Source organism: Aedes albopictus, chromosome 3 (genome assembly GCF_035046485.1).
Source record: "Aedes albopictus strain Foshan chromosome 3, AalbF5, whole genome shotgun sequence".
In the NCBI taxonomy this organism is placed as follows: domain Eukaryota; kingdom Metazoa; phylum Arthropoda; class Insecta; order Diptera; family Culicidae; genus Aedes; species Aedes albopictus.
In genome coordinates, this window is record NC_085138.1 from 388,033,402 (window position 1) to 388,053,782 (window position 20,381).

Below are 20,381 nucleotides of genomic sequence, written 5' to 3' on the forward strand. Positions count from 1 at the left end.
CTGGAAAGGACTGAACCCGTAGCATGCTGACTAACATGTTACCCTGGTATCTGTGATACTAAAATCGTCATATTTGCGCCATTTCACCCTTCAATTTTGGCAATCTTTTGGGCTAATTCAATCTCCTTTAATTGAAGAGTGAACCAGTCCGACCATCGCATCGTGTGTTTCGAAAAATCTAAATTCCTGGAGCTGTATTTCAATATCCGAGACCACAATGTCGTACCAAAGGATCTATGATGCAATTCCCTGTGACATAACATAATAACGTCCAAACATGTAGATGCGGCACAAGGTTCTAGTCCTAGGAAAGAAGACACATAGGATTTAATGATGAAGATAAGCGCATGTGAACTCAGAGTCGAATGGGAACCGAGCGGGCGCTCTTAAGCAGCAAAAGCTCCGACAGGCAAGTTCAATGCTTTGTCGACCAAAAAATTTAAAGCGTACAGTTCATTTTTGGCTCACGTTCTGTTCGAATACAATACTGCTTGAAAGAATAGCCTATTTTATAAGAAGGAGAAACATCTGGTAAAAAGTAAACAGCTTCAACACCTGAACTTAAATTATGGTTCTTCCAACATTTTAAAAGAAGGAAAACCTTTGATAAAAAAGATGCAGCTATAACATTCAAACACAGTAAGAACAGCCTATGTTCAAAAGAAGGGGAAATCTCCGATGAATCGTTTTTAAGGAATATGCGCACGCAGAAGCTCGCTGCATTTTACACATTGGTAAGAATGCCAACACTGAATATATGCAAATACCTCAAAAGAACAGCCTATTTTTAAAAGAAGGAAACATCACTCACGGGTGAGTTATTAGTATGCAGATATTATCATCAAACCTTTCCGCTTGGTCGTTATACTGTACTATTTGCGGCCACAATACTTACTCTTCCATTAGAGATTTTTCCCGCTTTTTTAGAAGGCTGTTCTTTCGAAGTAAATGCATAGATCATAATTTAACCATTCTACTAGGCTGCCTAGTAAACCTCCTTTGCATTAAAATCATTATAACCCATTCGCCTTAGTGGCATTTGAGGCCTGATATCCTTCGGCATAATGACACAGCACCAACGGGAACGACATTTCGGCAAATGCCACTCCGGGGAATAGCATTCCGGAAAATATAATACCTTGTGTAATACCATCTTTTAAATCATTAAACCCTCAGCTCAGATTCTATAGAGTTCATTATTATGCATATTTCAAGTTTTGGAATTTGCCATGTTGTCAGCCTTTTGTTATTTCAGCCTTTTGTAATTTCAGCCTTTTGTTACATATCCATAGTTTCAGCCTTTTGTATTCAGCCTTATGTGCATTCAGCCTTTTGGAATTCAGCCTTATGTTACCATCCCAGTTTATGTGACTTAAAATACTTGTGACGTTATTTGTTTTACGTTTGGTCTAACTATAACTGTCGGGTTGCTTATTTTTTGGACACGTTTCAATATGTTATAGTTACCGTTGAATTTACTTTTGAAAATCTTACACTTTAAATATTCCGCTTTTCTCACACCACAGCTTGTACAATGGTGCAATCTTTCTATTTTTCGGTTCCTCAACTCATGGATTGGTTAACGAGTCCTATCGGAATAGTTGAGTCCCTGTTACCTATGCTATCTTCACTTCTAGTATAATTTTGCTCATTTTTGCTTTTAATGTCGTGCAACACTGCTGCGTATGTGCTGCCAAGTCTGTCTTCTGCTGTTCTTCTATTGACTGTATGGTTTGTTTTTGTGATGTGGCACATTTCTAAAAATGGTTGTGTGGGCTATCTGTAATGTACTAAAAAATAAGCAACCCGACAGTTATAGTTAAACCAAAAATAAGACAAATAACGTCGTAAGAATAGTCAATCACAAATACTAAACATTCCAACACACAAATAATTCAAACAACCATAACATTAAAATTTTAGTACCCCCTGAGGAAGACACACACCAAGTGTCGAAACGTTGGGAAAATATAGGTCGCCGTGAGTAGCGACTGCGTTGCCAAAAACTTTTAATTAAATCATACAGTCGATTAATTATCATGTCTCCAGAAACTCTTCAATATGTTTAGGCCGACGTTTCTCCAGTTTCCACCCAGCCATTTCTTCAAAAAGAGCCGAGGCCCGTGGCGCAGCTTTTACACGTTCGCGTCATAAGCGGATGATCTTGGGTTCAGCCCCGGAACTTGCAGTTTTTTGTCAAATGTCAAAAGAGCGGCTGATACCTGATCCTCATCTAAGCAACTAGCTCTAACGAACCCGGAAAACTTGGATGCTCATCATTTTACCACGGTGTCAAAATCTCAATTATTTAGCCGAAATTTTGACATTCTGAGAAGAAAAATTCGAGGTTCATGAAAGTTCGATAGTAATTGAAATTTTTACACCGTTAATAGTGAAAGCTGCACAAAGATAACTACCCAAGTAACCACAGTGCTGAAGCCTTATTGAATGCAGATATACGGTGTCCCAAGTAACACAGCTAGTTATATATCAGTTCAAAATTCACGATTCATACATAATCGATTGTTTTTTCCTTGTATTATTGACTTAATATCGAACACTTATATAATCAAAACAGCGCAAAAAATGGCGGCTTATAGAACATCCTACGGGTTATATAAGATGTATTTTCAAACAGTAATAGTGCTTTCAAGGTACGTTCCCACATACTTTCATGTATTTGTTAATTGCAATTAAGTTATTTCTCAACTATAAATGCTTGCAGAATATGCATATAATACTATCAAACTCATAAGTTGTAATTAAGCTAGCTTCACGTTATATAACTAACAGAAAATATTTATTAAGCATACAACTTAATCTTTTATAATTAAGCTTTTTGATAGTTATATAACTTGTAGAATCCTTGTATAAAACAACTATCAAGGGATCTGACTATAAACATGCAGAATGACACAAAGAAAGCCCAGCGCAAAAAAAAAACTACAAAATGTTTTTTTCCGATGGGAAGACAGTTACCACCATTAACATGTAAAATGCTTGCCAAATAATAAAGTAGATTATATTTGGCAAAAAAATAAATTATGAAATTGACTTTACTTAGAAACGTGTAGTGTAGTGTTGGTTTACCTGCGCCTGAAGATTTTTGGTGAAACTTGTCATTCCACTCGTCCATAATTAATGCGCCATTCTATCACATTAAAAAATGTGGCAATAACTAGCAATAAGATGCTGTTTTGCATGTTTTTTTTCCACTCCACGCGAAAAATCAATATGGCAGATTACTCGAGAAGCTTACAGTGCCGTTCGAAAATGTTGAGAACAGCTTAAAATATAACAATAAATGAAAGCATGAATTAAAAAAAATAATTTCCTTTATAAATTATTGCATCTAGGGGATTAACTAAACAAATTAATCAACTGCGTAATCCATGATGATCCGATTATTGACATGTTTGAGTATTTAAAATGTATTCAATCAGGATAATAGCGGTTTACGCTGTTTAGTGAATTCCCCTATTATTACATATTGTTTACATATTGATATGAAAGTTTTTTTTTACTTCCTTAAGCATAGAATATTTTTATGCCTGGTACAGTATAATATATTATATACATGCAAAATGGAGGTATTGTCCCAGTGGAGACGTTACACTAAGAAGATGAAGAAGAAGAAACAGAAGAAGAAGACACTAGACTAATGATGATTAAAATCGATATAAACGAGAATGTATTGTTTTTACGTTCCCATAATCATAACCGCTACTGTATGCTTCTACTAACTTTTGGTTCGATTGAAAACAAATTGTGAATGAGCTTGCTATGACGGTTAAAAAACGTCTGGGTAGCAACTTTTCAACAAACTTAAATATCAGTTTCAATTTTGTTCATATATGATTGTTAATACGCCATAATAACTAAATTACAACATGTTGCTTGTCGGCTACATCTGTCAAAATGTCAAAATATTTTCAAGAGTATAAACCGCAAATTACTCTAACGGTCCAGAAGCTCTTTGTCATTGTGTAGTTCTTATGAGATTTGTTTACCCTGAGAAACCATTTTCGGAACATGGTTTTGAATAATTCGATAATATACGTGGTTCCCGAGTTGTGGAAATTGGCCAGCAGCTTGTCGATACTATCAATGAAAGCAACACACCGCATACCGAAATAGTGTCCCGGGCCGTCAAATCAGTGAAAATGGAATAGAACACTAAGCACACCGCGGTGCACCGTTTGGATGCTTTCCATGTTTGTACCTAAATGTGTTGGCGGCAAAGTGGATCAGAGATCGAGATTACATTATAAACGAAATGTGAAAACAGGACATTGATGGAATATGTAGTCACCCGAAATTGACCGCTGTAAAACCACTTGCAAAAGAACTCAGCTTCGCGGATGCATGTATTGTTTCTGAGCTATCGAGCTATTTTTGAAATTCAGCGGGAACTCGATCCTGCTCAGGGCCAGCTTTCTAGGTCCATGTGTGTTATTTAAGGCAATTTATTGACCGCAACATAATGATAAAAGTCTCGGAATATATTTAAGAAAAAACGTAAACATTGAACACTCTCATGATACAATGGTAAATAATGTGAGAAGCTCTAGTAATGTTGTGCATATGCATTTTTTACGTATTTCAAACATAATGAAGCCAACTAATTGTTTTTCGTTGTTTGTTACCACCCAACATAAATAATGCTTTATTATAACACAAGATGTTTTCAAATCCGCTTATAACACATTTATATAACAACTTTGGAAATTTTGATTTTCAAAGATGTTTTCTGTGTTACTTGGGGTATTTAGTGCAATCATTACTTTACATGCAAACTTAAGGTTGATGGGCAATTATAGAATCAAATTAAGATTATACTGGTATAATCGTGAAGCAGTCGCATAATTGCCCATTTCCACTTTAAATCAACTTTAAGTTTGCATGTAAAGTAATGATTGCTCTAAGTACACCGTATATCTGCATGCAATAAGGCTCCAGCACCGTGGTTACTTGGGTAGTTCGATATAGCAGAATAGAATACATTTCGGCGCTGAACAGAATGTAAGTTCGACTGCCAATTGGAATCGCTTACTTAGTGCTCTTATGGACAAAGGAGCTGTAAATTAGATTAAGTGCCAAGGAATAAAAAAAATCCTACGAAAAAATCAATTCCTGCTGAAATTCCTTTTCAAATTGTAGAGGAGTTTCTCTACTTCATCAAAGATTACTCCAGTTATTTTTTCAGTAATTCCTCAAGAGATTCTTGCAGAAAATTCTCAAGAGGTTCCTCCAAGTATTCAACCCGAAGTGTTTGAAACCATTTCATTAACAGAAAAATCTGAGTTTTTCTTGGCAGGAATGCTTTCTGAAATTTTTGATGATGTTTTAAGAGGTTCCTTTCTGAAATTCTTCCGGATATTCTCTAAAATAATTCTTTAGCAATCCCTCTAGAAAGTTCTCACGAGATTCGTCTCCGAAGTTTATTGAACATTCCTCTAGGAAGTGCACCACGAACATCTGTTGGGGTTCATTGAGACCTTAGGGATTTTTTTTCTGATTTTTTTCCGGGGACACTTCAGGAATACCTGCGGAGATTCTTCCAGGAATCCTTTCAGAAATCACCTCCGGATCGTTTTCGTTTCGTTTCTCCTGAAACATTCTCCACGTTTCAAGGCACTCCTTTGGAGATTACTTCGAAAAAAATAATTTCTTCAGAAGCATAGTTTAGTGATTCCTCCAAGAATTCTTCCAGATTTGTTTCAACTTTCTGCAGGGTTGCCTCTGAAAGTTCCTCTAGCGTATTTTGGAAAATGTTTCAAGGATTTATGTCCACTTATGCCTGCAGACATTTTACAAGAAATCCTATAAGAACTCATCCAGAAGTATCTCCAGCAGTTCTTACTTCTTCAGAACACCCGCTAAGAATCCCTTCAAAAATGTATATAAAGATTTATTCAGGAACTCCTCCACCACATTTGTCAGCACTTTCTGCTTGGCTTTCTGCACAAACTCTTTCAAGAACTCTCCCAGATTTTTTTACTACAGAAGTTCCTCAAAAGTGTCCTTTAAAATTATATTTAGGGATTTGTTAACGGAACTCCTCAAGAATTTTTTCCTTAAATTCTTCCAAAAGTTTCTCATAAAATTCTTCTAGGAATTCCTCTAGAGCTATCTCAAAGGGTTCCTTCAGTTTTTTCCTCAAGTTTTTTTTTTCTAGGAATTCCTCCAGAGTCATCTCAAGGAGTTCTTCCAGGGATAACCCAGAGGTTTCAACAGAAACTTCTCCAAAAATTACTTCAAAATTGCTTCAGAGATTTTTTTAAGGAATCTCTTAGAATCTCCAGAGCTGTATTCAGAAATTCCTTTGGAATTTCCTTTAAGGTATTCTTGACAAATTTCTCCGGTATTTTTTGTGTAATTTCATTAGATATTTCTGTGAAATCCGTGAAGGAATAACTGAAAGAAATAACTGAAACAATCGTAATAGCAGTACAAAAAAAATCTAGAAATTTCTCAAGTAACCTCTGATAAAATTTTGCATAGGGGCAATTCTCGCTGAGACCGGCCCACTATTTTCTGAAAGCCCTCGCTAAAAAAGTAAGAAAAATGCATTTGTTTACTCAAATTGATGGACCCTCCGTTAGTTAGAGCCACAACCATTTTTGCAGACCCCTCGATTTTGGTCAAATGGTGGCTCATTTAAACCGTTATAACCCGAAAGTTTCTCCAAATACCACCTCAAAACGAATTGTTGTTGAAAAGAGGAAAGATAGAGCTACTATTTACAGTAATAAAAAGTTGGGCAACCACCGATTTTCAAAATTTTTGCATCAATTGAAAGCTGAGGCATTTATACATAACATATCAAAAAATTAAAGATGTCTTTTTGCCTTTCTCGTACACCAAGGTGTACCGAAAGGCTATCCAGCTTTTTACGCTATGCTGAGGGTGATTCAACTTTGACAATTCTTGCCGACAACCCTTGCAGCAGCAGAGCACATCAGAGTAGCCAAAAAAATTTCAGTTCAATTCTATCAAAACGTCAAAAATTTTCACCATTGTTGTTTGCTTGAGTTTTTGTGCAGGACTTGATTCTAAATAATATTTAATTTTCTTTGATTTTAGGTTCGTAATTGCCGTCACAACTTGTGGTACCGAAATGAATGAAATCAAATATGTAGATGAATGAAACCATGAGCTGACGTTATAATGGGCCAAATGATGTTGTTCTAATGGCCGAATCATCCATCCATTCACTCGGCAGTACACACCGAGGAACATACTACATATAAATCCTAAACATGCGGATAACTACATTAAACGTAGGGCTAAACGTAGAGGGTATTAGAAAAATAATTTGGTTACCAAAAAACCTGAAGCGCGAAACTCGTTTGAGTTCTAGTTTGAGTTTTTTTTTCTATGCAGAGATTCAGAGAAGAAAGATTTCATAATAAATTAACCCTCGAGCGATCGCGCTGTTGTATTTTGTACAACAGTTTGAAGAAAATCTCGCTTTTTGTATTCAGCATTAGCGTGGTGCTGGCGGTGGTGGCCAACCGCGTGAGTTACGGAAGGTAAATTGCATTGACCAATTACATTCTGGAACAGCTAAGTTGCTGGAAAGGATCGTTAGGGCAACGTTGCTTAATGTAATGATATTGGTACACGATTTTATTGGAAACCTTTTTTTAAATGCGTTGGGTGGCCAAAGTGGTTATGATATAAATTGACCACTTTTTGAGACCTTGATCAAGCATGGTTTATTTTCAATAACTTAATCCTATCTCCCAGCCTCTTCTAGCAAGCTAAAGCTAGAGAAAAGTCATTCCAATTTGGTAGAATTTCACCACATAATTACGGTATTATACGATTATACTTTCATGCATTCAATTAAAACATCAACCTACTATTTCGATAGATTGACTGGGTAAGCGGTACAAGGTTAGAGCAATTGGGATTTGTCTTTTTAGTTGATAGAATTGCGATCATTGGAACAAAATCATTTCTTATTTCGACATCCTTTGCATGTTCTATACCATTTGTTTCGGTATTAAAAATGGTTGTGGCAATCGTGGACCTAAAACAAAAGAAAAAGCTTTAAAATATTTAATTCATACAGAAATAAAACTGGAAGATAAACTTGAAAACATCGAAGGTGAAAATTTTTGACATTTTGCTGTAGTTGAACTGAAATTTACGGCTACTCTGATGAGCTTTGATGCTGCAAGGGCTGTCGGCAAGAATTGTCAAAATCGAATCACCCCTCAAGATAGCGTAAAAAGCTGGATATATTCACTCCAAAAATGAAATCTTGATTGAACCCTCGGAAGGGCCAAGTATTATATACCAATCGACTCAGCTCGACGAGTTGAGATGATGTATGTGTGTGTGTATGTGTGTGTGTATGTATGTATGTGTGTGTGTGTGTGTGTGTGTGTGCGTGTGTATGTGTGTATGTGTACAAAAATGTCACCTCACTTTTGAATAGTAAATATCAACCGATTTCAACGATCAACGGCTCATTCGACGTGGAATCTGGTCCCATTGTTTCCTATTGAAAATGGTTTGAATTGGTCCAGGCGTTCCGGAGTTATGGCCATTTAGGTGTTCCGGACCGGTACCCCAGGAAGAGGCCAGATATGAAAATGCAACAAACCCATGCATGCGACCCATCAAACCAAAGCATTTGCGATTATCTGATAAACGGGAAGTAGGAAAATAGTCTCAGACTATATCTGAACCGGTAGTGTTCCGGAACCGGTACTGGGTGTTCCGCCAAAAGTGGCCAAATATAGAAGTGAACATAACCCATGCGTGCGACACGTCAAATAACGGCTTTTTCGATAACCAGTTGAATGGTAAGCAGGAAAATAGTTTCAGACCATATCTGAACCGCTTGTGTTCTTGAACCGGTTCCAGGTGTCCCATCGGAAGTAGCCAACTAAAAAAGTTAAGCAAACCCATACATGCGACACATCAAAGACCGGCTTTTTCGATAACCAGATGAACGGTAAGCAGGAAAATAGTTTCACACCGTATCTGAACCGGTTCTGTTCCTGAACCGGTTCCAGGTGTTTCGCCAGAAGTAGCCAATGAAAAAAGTGAACCAAACCCAGGCATGCGACACAATAAATTGCGGCTTTTGAGATAACCAGATGAACGGTAAGCAGGAAAATAGTATCAGACCATATCTGAACCGGTTGTGTTCCGGAACCGGTTCCATGTGTCTTACCGGAAGTGGCCAACTAGACAAGTGAACCAAACCTATGCATGCGACACACCAAATAGCAGCTTTATCGATAACCTGTTGAACGGTAAGCAGGAAAATAGTTTCAGACCTTGTCTGAACCGGTTCCAGGTGTCCCATCGGAAGTAGCTAATTAAAAAAGTGAACCAAACCCATACATGCGACACATCAAAGAGCGGCTTTCTCGATAACCAGAGGAAAATAGTTTCAGACCATATCTGAACCGCTTATATATCAAACTGACGAAACTGAAATATACGAAACTGATAGGGTGCATCCCTCGGTCTTGCGGACTGACTCAATTTATTCTCTCAGCGGGAGCCTAAATCGGGAGCCAAACATTGCAGATTGAGGTAATGCTCAACCTGTGTGATCGATTAGGAAGTGTTGTAATATATTGGAATTAAAAATATATATCTGAAACTTTTATTTTTTTTGTAAACAAACTGTATCTCACATACGATTAAATCATTTTCTATCTCTCATATTGATTAGAGACACATCTGCCGAGAAGCAATAATATACTAACGTGATCAATTCGACGGCAACCTTTCACGGAGCACCGCATTGCAGCCCATGTCTACACATTCTAACAAAACAAGTCGGCACTGAAGCTGTGCAAATCGTAAATAAGCGATAAAGAACTGCAGGAAATATCTTAATTATCTTCGTGAAGCCTCGTAGGCGTGCGGTTAGGGTCACGAAGCTTCTAATCGCACCATTCTATGGGGTGAGGGTTCGATTCTCGCTCCGGGCGATGAAACTTTTCGTGAGAATAGTTTCTTCTCCGTATCCACTGGTGCATGCTGCGTGTGTCCCTTGTCTAGTATTTAGTTTCATTCAGTCTTTACAGCCTCTGGCTGAAGACGGTGTCCGCGTCTTATTTTTTTTTAACAAACTTTGTTTACAGATTCAAGCTTGAACATGGTTTTTCTCTTCTGAGAGAGCGCAGAGAGAAAAATCCGGAGAAAAGAGAAACCCAAATGACATATGTAGCTAAATCAATTTAACTCATAAAACGTGTTTCATGATTTGCTTGAAAACAAAAAGGGGTAGAGTCCGCGTTACTCAGGTGAATCCAGCTGAATGCGTCTGATGATGACCGAAGAATAGTAGATCGAAACGTATAACGGTAAACAAGCTGTTTGTCACTGATCAATCCACAAATAACATATCTGAACCGGTTGTGTTCCGGAACCGTTTCCAGGTGTCCCGCCGGAAGTGATCAGTTTAAAAAGAGTCCCAAACCCATACATGTGATATATCAAATCATCAAACATGTTCGATAACCAGATAAACGAGCAGCAGGAGTCTCTGAACCAAGCTCTGACCACATCTATGATTACCGGCAGTGTTGCAGAATCAGGATTGGATGCATCGCTGAAATTACGAAGGTGAACAAAATCGAGGCAAGCGATACATTTGCGTGAAAGTACAAAATCTTGATAAAAATTAAAGCGATCTTTTCAAATCGCAGCATTTTAGATTAAAGAGGCGTAATAATACAGTAAAATGGATCAACGTTATATGGGAAAATTTAAGGTGAAATTAGAGTCCTCCAGAAAATTTATTTTCCAAATTCGATGGGTTAAGCGGTTTTGCTCAATTGTTTGGGTATTTTTTTCATCAAATACATTTATTATTTATCAACTCCCCCCCTCATTGACGAGTCAACGAGCAGTGTGACAAAAGAAGAAAATTGTTCCGTTCTAGAGTATTCTCAGGATTAGTACATATTCGACGAGAAAGGCATTATCACCACTAGGTGGATTAATCTGGTTTTTTCCTATCAAAAGTTATCTGCAGTTTTGTAAATTAAGCCACGTTTTCTCCATACATCTCCATGCGCACCGGCAACGACATTCAACAGCATCCGAGTTTACGCCTGCATGTATACACAAAGGCGCGTGCCGCAAAATTTGGCCAAATCGGAGGTTTGTTTCCGTTTTTGACTGTTTCTCAATGATGGGGGCATTGTTTTCATAACTTTTATAGTGTTTTGAAAAGCTCAAACCTTCAGCTTTCCATTAGTGGACTCAGGATTTAAATTCGTGTTCGTAAACACTGCGAAATAACGCTACATTTATGTAAACAGCCGGCACTGGGCCCAGTGCGCAAAAGTGGCATGATTTACAAAACAGCAGATAACTTTTGAAAGAAGAAAAGACATCTCTAATTTTTTGATATGTTATGTATAAATGTCTCAGCTTTCAATTGATGCAAAGATTTTGAAAATCGGTGGTTGCCCTCATGGCGAAAAAAAATGTGTTGGTATAAAAATCTAAGATGGCGGCCAAAATCAATATGGCCGACCCATTTTTTTATTATTGTAAATAGTAGCTCTATATTTCCTCTTTTCAACAGCAATTCGTTTTGAGGTGGTTTTCGGAGAAACTTTTGAGTTATAACGGTTTGAGTGAGCCACCATTTGATTAAAATCGAGGGGTCTGCAAACATTGTTGTGGCTCAAACTAACGGGGGGTCCATCAATTTGAGTAACCAAATGCATTTTTCTTACTTTTTTAGTGAGGGCTTTCAGAAAATCGGCACCTTAAACATTTTTGAAGACAAGGTGTAAATAGTGGGCCGGTCTCAGCGAGAATTACCCATAGGATTCCTGGAGGAGCCCTGAAAGAATTTACGAAGAATCACAGAAAATTGTTTGTAAAAGCTGAATTTCTAAAAAAACAAGAATCTCTTATGACACTGGTTGACACTAATAGACTAATTCTTCAACTACTGAAGGAATCTCTGCAAATATCTATGCTGAAGAAGTTTCAGAAAGATTTCGTGAAGGAACTTTTGAACGAATCCTTGAAGGATGTTCTGAGTAAATCTTCTGTCTAATTTCTGAAGAAATCACTAGAGATATTCTTTGAAAAAATCCTGGAGGAATATTTGAAAAAAATATACTGAAATTCCCAAAGAAATCCTTAAATGTCGCGGAAGAAATTTCTTGAGCAATACCTGGAAAAACTGCTTGATAAACCCTTGGTGGAATTACTTTAGCAATTTAATATGAAATATATAGGGGTATTCCTGGCTGAATCTCTCATCAAAATTCATCTATTTTCTAAAAGAATGCCCGGAGTAGACTGTCTCAAAAAAAAATCGATATTCGAAAAGTCAATATGCATATTTAAGCATATTTGTAGAAGGTTTCGATTTTCTAAAACATTATTTAGAGGTTCCACTAGGGCGATTTTTGGAAAAGGGCCTTTTTTCATGAAAATTCTCAAAAAGAGCTTTTTTTCGTAATATAATTTCAATTTCTGAATTTTTTTTAATATTTTTTGTATTTTTCGATGGATCAAGCTTTTGAAATATTATATTTATATTGACAGCAGATCCATTTTTATGTTAATAAAAGGACTTTTTTGATATTTTTTTCATCTAAATTTGAGAAAAAAATACATGCACGATTTTTTATTTTCAATTTTGAAAGTTTCATCTGATAAGTGATAGTACTATTTTTATGTGTCATTTCCCTAAAAGAAAATTTAAAATACATTGTCTAGAAGCTAAGATATTTGAATTTAAGTATATGGACAATATTTCATTTTTTTGCAAAACTTTGTATATTCTGGCGGAACCTCTAAATCATTTTTTTTTGGAAAATCGAATATTTAAGAAAATCCTGACAGAATCTCTTGAAAAACAGTTAAATTTCTGTAAAAATAATAGAAAGCTCTAATGAGAAATATCCAAAGGAAATAATAATGAAATCATAAACAAATTTGCAAAAGATTCCTAAAAAAGTCGTTCTTATGAAAAATGACAAAAACTTACAAAATTTGCAAACTGTTTAAAAATGCGATGAGACGCGAACATCACAAAAAAATCATCTTATGAGGATAAAAAAAATGTAGTTGTCGTAGCCATTAAACGGAAATAATATACTGATTGATGATTGGTTGTGGGTCTGAGATAGCCAAAAATGTGTCTACAAGGGAAGGATTGCTTGTCTTAGTTGCAATTGCACACTACATCATATTTAATTGATGAACAATGCACTTCCACTAGTGTCATCACCAATCCATTGCAAAACTCTCAAAGTATCAACCCAAAGACAAAATTCACTGAGGCGCAAGTTTCTGTCTCGGCATCGAATCGCACAGTATGCACAAATTATGCAAAAAATAAAGCCACCTTATAACGAAATGATTAACATTTTCAATGTGTCGCAACTGAGCAGCGCGCGGCGCCACGCTGCCGCAATCTTCCACGGTGGATGTGTTTCGCGCACTGTTTCGGTCGTCTTCAAACCAACAACCACCCGCACCCACTACTGTCATATACCTAATGCCTCAACATCAGAGGAAGGTGGCACTTCCTTCGGTTTCTGCTCAGCCATTTGTCGATTTGTTGCATCCACTCCGACCGCACCTGTTGTAATACCTAACTGCGATGATGGTGTGCAGTCTACATGACGAAGTGATGAAGCTAATTCTTTCCCCGAGACAAATGTCATCGAGTCATCTCTCACTGCCGCACCAAAACTCCTGGCTGGAGGCAACGACGGTGGTTGGTTTTCTGTTCTGATGCAAGCGGCTAAACATACAGAATTCCTAAATACTGTACTGCCCAACCTATTCACCGAGTGGCACAAGACGGAATTTAACTGCAAAACGTGGTTAAAATCTATTTGTAACGAAGATAATTTTCTATAATTCAATAGTTTTCAAACAACCATGAATTAGAGAAACATAGGTCCGTGCGACTAAATAAAATTATAAAAATCCCACTAAATTGAAATCTTCGATACCACAGAATTATTGTTAAAATGTTTTTGCCTTTCTCGTACACTAAGTGTACTGGAAAGGCTATATGTTCACTCCAAAAATGTTTTTTTGATAGAAGGCTCGGAGGGTCGAGTCACATATACCAATCAACTCAGCTCAACGAATTGAGGTGATGTCTGTGTGTGTGTATGTGTGTGTGTATGTGTGTATGTGTGTGTGTATGTATGTGTGTATGTGCGTATGCGTACAAAAAACTCACATCGCTTTTTGGCAGTAAACCTCAACCGATTATAATGACCGACGGTTCATTCGACGCGTAATCTGGTCCCATTGTTTCCTATTGAAAATGGTTCGGATCGGTTCAGCCGTTCCGGAGTTATGGCCATTTAGGTGCTCCGTCCAGTACCCTTGGAAGGGGCCATACATAAAAATGGATCAAACACATACATGCGACACATCAAACTGTGGCATTTTGGATAACCTGATGAACAGTTAGCAAGAAAACAGTCTCAGACCATATCTGAACCGATAGTGTTCCGGAACCGGTCCCGGGTGTCCCGCCGGAAGTGGCCAAATATAAAAGTGAACCAAAGCCATGCATGCGACACGTCAAATAACGGCAATTTCGACAACATGATGTACAGTTCGCAAGAAAACAGTCTCAGACCATATCTGAACCGGTTGTAATCCGGAACCGGTTCCGGGTGTCCCGTCGCAAGTGGCCAAATATAAAAGTGAACCAAAGCCGTGCATGCGACACGTCAAATAACGGCAATTTCGACAACATGATGTACAGTTCGCAAGAAAACAGTCTCAGACCATATCTGAACCGGTTGTAATCCGGAACCGGTTCCGGGTGTCCCGTCGCAAGTGGCCAAATATAAAAGTGAACCAAAGCCATGCATGCGACACTTCAAATTGCGGCAATTTCGATAACCTGATGAACAGTTAGCAATAAAACAGTCTCAGACCATATATGAACCGGTTGGGTTCCGGAACCGATTCCGGATGTCCCGCCGGAAGTGTCCAAAAATAAAAGGGAACCTAATACATGCATGCGACATATCAAAGCGCGACTTTTTGGATAAACCAATGAAAGGTTGGCATAAAAAACTCAGTCCATATCTGAACCGGTAGTGTTTCGGAACCGGTTCCGGATGTCCCGCTGGAAGTGGTCAAATATAAAAGTGATTCAAACCCATGCATGCGACACATCAAACTTGCGGCAATTTTGATAACCTGCTGAACAGTTAGCATGAAAACAGTCTCAGACCATATCTGAACCGGTAGTGTTCCGGAACCGGTTCCGGGTGTCTCGCCGGAAGTGTCCAGATATTAAAGTGAACCAAATCCATGCATGCGACATATCAAAGTACGGGTTTTTGATAATGAAAGGTTGGCATAAAAAAACTCAGACCATATCTGAACCAGTAGTGTTACGGAACCGGTTGCGGGAGTTCCACCGGAAGTGGCCGTATATAAAATTTGACAAAACTTTTGCATGCGGCACATCAAATCACGGCTTTTCCGACACCTTGATGACCGATTATTAAGGAAGAATGCTACGACCACATTATGGACTGTCAGTAGTTCCGAAACTAGTTCCGGGGTTCCCTCTGAAAGCGGCTAAATATAAAATTGTACCACACAAATGCATGCGACACAGCAAAGCGCGGCTTTTTTTGATAACCTAATAAACGTTTGCAAGCAAATAGGCTCAGACTATTTAAGAGACTATCGGTAGTGTTCCGCAACCGGTTTCGGGCCGGAAGTGAAACCAAACCCATGCATGCGATATCTCAAACCACGGCTTTTTAGTTAACATGATGAACAGTTGCATGGAAATAGACACAAGCCATATCAGTATTGCTGTGTGCGTTCAAGATGCAAACGGTGCCCAAATACGCTTCAAATGCGGTAACACAGTGTTACCAAAGGCAACTTAGCAACCATAGCCAAAACTACCGCCAACCTTGGATTCAAATGCTCCCACTGACATCGGGTTACTTAATAGAAAATCTTACCGCATTTGATATTTGCATTTCGAATGCACACAGCAATATGTTACGGAATCGATTCCGGGTGTCCCGCCAGAAATGGACAAATGTAAAGGAGAACCAATACATGTGACATATAAATGACTTATTCAGTAACATGATTAACGGTTAGCCAACAAACAATCTCAGGCCATATTTGGGAGAACCGATCGTGTTCCAGAACTGGCGACGAGACGAACATTGGCGAAGATCACAAAATGATCTGTGATTGTGAATAAAGTAAACCTTCTTCATGCATTAGCTGACGCTCACCCCGCTGCCGTAGTGCCGTAGGAATGGAGTCATAATGACCCCAATACACGACTTGGGTTAAGGTGGTCAAGCAGCCATCTGAGAGGTCTGTTATTTTTCAGCTCTGTTTTGCTGTTGAACATTACATCGGAATATGTACCATCAATAAGTTTCCCAAATCGATGGTGATTTTATTAAAATTGTTGCTTTTCTATATAAAGTGTTTTCAGGATTCATGAACATTTTGGCTAACGTCGACGGAAAGTTCATGAGTACAAATTCGACGAGAAAGGCACTATCACCACTAGGTGGATTATTTTGGTTTTTTTTTAAGATGTACAGGCAGGTCTGAATAATGTAAATAGATGTCACCGAAACCAAATACAAGGAAAATTATTTAAATACACTAGTTTACAGCATTTTTGAACTCGGTAAACTGATGGTCATTTTTGGTGTAGAATCATGCCCTGAATTCGAAAACGCGAAGGAAAAAAAATACAGTAGAGTGGAAAATTTTTCGACTTCCCATACAACGTTGATGTTTTGAAATCGATTTTTGTTCTATTTTTAAGAAAAGTCGCTCACTTCACACATCTCATTCTCCGTAATCAATGCTCCGATTGAGCTGAATTTTTTACTGTAACTCGCCTACATATGATATGTCAAATAAACGTTAAGAAAGAATTTTTAAGTTCGTTTTTTCTTATTGAAAAAAATACATTTCTTCAAAAAAATTTGGAAATTTTGCTAAAATTTAAGAAGATTGTCCCCAAAACTCGCCAATATCTTGAATTTCATCAATCTGACGCAAAACCTGTATTCAGATGATCGAATGGTATTGTATTCAGCTTATAATTTATGGAAAAAGATTTAAAATTGATTGAACAAAACGCAATATATTTGAATTTTAGTAAATCACATATTTTGAAAAGTTACAAAACTCGATATTGAGGTAAAACTCCATAACTGTTCTACTTTAATTTTTTTGAAGGTCGGTTTCGAAATCAACACTAAATTGTGCTTCAAAAATTTTGGTCGTTGACAGAAGTTCACGACTTTCGTTTTATTTTGTAAACTTGTGATACTGGCACTTTTTAGAAGCAAACACTACAGCTGATGATACCTTTACATTTGAATACTGAAAATATTTGAAAAATCTGAAAATACGTAAAAGACCATGTTTTCGTAGCCAGCTTTGCGATTCTTTTGCGATGTTGATTCAACATAGCGTCAAAATGCAGTGTAATTCCATCCAGCTCGGATTCATCGTCCTGTGACGATTTTAATTATCATTTTTCCCACTGTGCACTGCCGATGATGATACATTCGTTAGGTTAGGCTTAAAGAAGACCCCCTAATAGAGAAGTTGTAGATTGATTTGAATTCAGAATTACCGATGCTCGGCACGAATTGTTAACCATTTTGCTTGCAATGGCAGCGTTGCGGTTGGCGCAATTGATGCAGCTTTGACAGACCGAAGGAAGCATGAATTACCCAGTAGATATGAACGGTTTAGGGCTGATGCAAAATGCACTTCATCGGCATAGTATGATTCATGCTAAGGTTATTGTTTTAGATTTCTTTGTAGTTGAGCCATAGGCATAGCGCCAATTAGGACAAAGTACGTACCTAATAGTGGAATTAAGCAATTATCTATGACTTTACAAATTAATCCGGTTTGTAAAAGCAGTTAGTTGAAAATGCAAGAAATTATCCAATATTATAGAGGCATACTTCCTTGGGGTCTGTCGATAAACTACGTAGACTCATAGGGGGGGCCAAAGGAGGGTCTAGCCAAAGTCTACGCCTCATACAAATTTCGAAAATATAGTAGGGAATCGCGCCACTTGGGCGGTGGCTTCTATTTTCGTATGTTTTCCGCTCTAACTCAGTCAAATTTGAACTTTATGGACAGCGCTTTTGTTATCCCCAGCTGTATATTTCATTGCCATATGATAATCGCGGAGCTGGATCACAACGTCCGAGGCCATACTGTCCCGACCATTAAGTCGGTTTTCTTTTTAGCGAACGATAACCGCTCTCATAACAATTGCTCATTGCTAAATTTCAAAAGTAGTTTACTCGTTCAAAACACAAATTTTTTTTATGCAAATGTACTAGTTCTAGTTGGTAAATGAAATGGAATTGTGTTTTGAACGAGAAAACTACTTTGGAAATTTAAATGATGACGATAATATCAATGACGACTCCTTCAATCTCCGACCTCTTTCCCCCCTCTGACACATTTTTTTGTATTTATACTCTATAAATGGAGTGTTACACTTTTACAGACCCCCTCGCTCCTAAACGATAGTGTTGTCATATTTGAATGACCCCAAAAATGGATAGCGTACGCATCAACAACCATGCGCCTCCATGTGTTTCTCAATATCTTTGGAGGAAACCGGAAGTTGGCAATTTTCACGGGAAAATCAAAAGATTTTCCGTAGATTTGTCGCCTGGCTTCTAGAAATATGTTTTATGCAAACATATCTTGACACTGTTCACTAGGGTATGTGTGCCATCAGTAATCTCACGCTTCCATGTTCATTCTATTCGAAAATAAGCGATTACGGCACCGATTGATTCCGTTGTTTTTGTTTTCATGGGTGCTCACTTCTCAAAAAAATACAAAAATAATAAACAAAACAAACAGCACTTAAATCCTTTGTTTATCGTAGTGTAACGTTCCGTCCTGTTCCAAAAGCTAGCGGCTTAAGCGCCACCTCCTCTACAGAAGGACCGTTAACTCTGCTAAGTTTCACCCGGATGAGACTGCCAACTCAGGGCAGGTTTAAGTTCCACCAGAACCGAAGTCGCACTTCAACACACCAAAACGTCGTAGCCAATAAACCAATCAGTACTTACCAACCAACCTAAAAACTATGAAAAATATTTACAAATCCCAAAAATCAAACAATAAGAAAGAAGCTTAGCAACTAATAGGAAAATACCAACCTTAAATCTAATAAAAATATTCGTGACGTAGGCAAAATGGAGTGTGTTCTAAACTAGAAGTAATTTTAATTCAGTTCAAAAAAATTAACGATCACGAAATAACAAAAAAGCGATCAATTTATCGAGGAATGATCGAGCAATATTTAGATTTTAATTTATTAAATTAAGGAAAGCCTAATTCCTAACCGTGTGTGACGTCACGTTTTAATTCTTGTTCGAATAATTGCATTTGTTTCTAGAAACTTTTCGAGCAACTGAAGGACAGATCTGACCTTTTCTTCGGAGAATCCCGTGTTGGATGTCCTCAGGTTTGCAGAAGACACGGCCAAACTCTCGACGCGACACTGTCCTCCAACGGTTACTGCAAAGCCAAATTCACCCACCAGTGCGTCAAAGTCGTCTTGCCACGGGTCCAACCAAGTGCACCACTCACCAGACTCGCGCGCAGGTGTCCTTTTCGGGGTACAGATATCCCCTAGTTCTGTGGAGTGTTTCCGTTTTGAGAGAACACGGTCGACACCACGCGACTTATTGGCGTACGAGTCGTGTCACACGCGCCGATTTATGTTGCATGCGGCTGTCGCAACAGCAAGGTGACGAGAGGTGAGCTTTCGTTCTAAGGACGAACGGATCAATCGACGTCCTCTAGGCGTAGCGTCGGTTGGCGATTCAAACTACGACGCACGTAGCTCACGCAGACGCCGGTCCGTAGTCACTCCGCACTAACCGCCCACGTTGACGGGCTTGATGGTCCTGAATTTAGGACACACTACAATATCAAAGCACAAATGGTATTTTTCTACCAACTCTCGACAAATTTATCTTAAAAAATTCGAGTTTAGTAAAAAGTACTAAGAATTCACTTGATTTAAATTTGGAATTAAACTTTCAATCTTCCAACTGATTGGTACTACGCACTCCACAATAATGATCAGCCCGACGCGAGTTAGATTGGGCAGACCCTAATCGCTGCGGCGCTAATCTCATCTATTGGCTAATTTAAGAGAGAGATTTTATTGCAATAGTCATTTCTCGCTATTCTTAATACAATACTGCACCGATTTATTCTCTACGACGCAATTTGGTATGTTACTGCGTAATAAATCTGAATATTGGAATATTCCATCCGGTTTACTTGTTCAAACACTAGGTGTCGCATTATTGGATGGTGTCTTCGGTAAGCTT

At 38.1% G+C, this 20,381-nt stretch overlaps 1 protein-coding gene across 2 annotated transcripts in view; it reads right to left on the bottom strand.

The window, feature by feature from the left end:
- The window catches only part of LOC109401597 (chitin deacetylase 1), a 119,071-nt gene extending 98,962 nt beyond the window's left edge, over positions 1-20,109 (bottom strand). The window contains exon 1 of one of the 2 annotated variants that reach the window (XM_029875382.2): positions 19,469-20,109. The gene's annotated coding sequence lies outside the window, so the exon portion shown is untranslated. The remainder of the gene's footprint in view (positions 1-19,468) is intronic. The other variant, XM_062855932.1, reaches the window with a different exon arrangement.
- Positions 20,110-20,381: the final 272 nt, after the last annotated feature.